We start from the raw sequence: 1,241 nt of genomic DNA, 5'->3' as shown, positions 1-1,241 counted from the left end.
CAAGCCCACCCTCACCGGGACTGTCTCCAGCATTATCAAGCCAACTATTGCTGCCAATAACTTCGAAATTAAACCGGCCATAATCCAAATGATACAAAATATGGTTAAGTTTTGTGGTATGGCCCATGAGGATCCGAATGCCCATATTGCTAACTTCTTGGAAATCTGTGACACCTTCAAACACAATGGGGTAAGTGATGATGCCATCCGGCTGAGGTTATTCCCATTTTCTTTGAAGGATAAAGCCAAAGCTTGGTTGAATTCGTTACCGACAGGATCAATAGCTACGTGGGACGAAATGGCCAGCCGTTTTCTCTCTAAATATTTTCCCCCTTCTAAAACTGCTAAAATGAGGAATGACATCACTACTTTTTTCCAGCTAGAGGGGGAATCTCTCTATGAGTCCTGGGAACGTTACAAGGAGCTACTAAGGAGGGTTCCTCACCATGGCCTTCCGATTTGGCTGCAAGTGCAAACATTTTATAATGGTCTGACCGATTCAAACAAGATCATCTTAGATGCAGCAGCTGGGGGCTCCATAAACAATAAGACTCCCGAGGTTGCCCATGCGCTCATCGAGGAGATGGCAGCCAATAACTACCAATGGCATTCAGAAAGGACACCAGTTAGAAAGCAGCATGGCCTTCATAATGTGGATACATACACAGCTCTTTCTGCACAAATAGGAGCACTTAGCAAAAAATTTGATGAGATGCAGATGGCAGCTATGCATGTACAGTATGATAAGTGTGGGGGAGGCCATGATAGCACTGAATTCCAAGTTGGCAGTCAGTCTTTTCAGTCCACAGAACAAGTAGACTTTGTTGGCAACCTTACAAGACAGCCAGTAAATCAGTACCATCATGCCCATAACCCTGGATGGAGAGGCCACCTGAATCATCATGCACCTAAGCCTTTCCACCAAAACTTCTATCAGCCGGAACCGAAATCTAACTTGGAGGAGCTGATGACCAAGTTCATAGCTAGTGCGGAAAATAGATTTCAGAAAAACGAAACATCGATAAGGAACTTGGAAACTCAGGTTGGGCAGCTGGCACAGATGATTTCAGAAAGGGCTCCGGGTACCTTACCTAGTAACACCATGGTAAACCCAAGGGAACAAAAGGCTGTTGGGAGAATTCCCAATTCAGATACTTAGTCATAAACTGTCTTACTTGCTTTTTGTTTTTATTTTTCATAGCATTTAAAGTTTAGTTAGTTTTTCTTAGAATTTAATTGAA

At 43.3% G+C, this 1,241-nt stretch overlaps 1 non-coding gene across 1 annotated transcript; it reads right to left on the bottom strand.

Moving 5' to 3' along the window:
* Positions 1-346: 346 nt before the first annotated feature.
* LOC148843857 (small nucleolar RNA R71) lies at positions 347-453 on the bottom strand. Its single transcript, XR_016103972.1, has one exon. It is a non-coding gene; the product is annotated as a small nucleolar RNA R71 (small nucleolar RNA).
* Between the last annotated feature and the right edge of the window lie 788 nt (positions 454-1,241).

Source organism: Nelumbo lutea, chromosome 8, assembly GCF_056320005.1.
Source record: "Nelumbo lutea isolate HS-2025 chromosome 8, American lotus-T2T, whole genome shotgun sequence".
Taxonomy (NCBI): domain Eukaryota; kingdom Viridiplantae; phylum Streptophyta; class Magnoliopsida; order Proteales; family Nelumbonaceae; genus Nelumbo; species Nelumbo lutea.
Note: the sequence above shows the minus strand (reverse complement) of the source record. Positions and strands in the feature narration are given on the sequence as shown.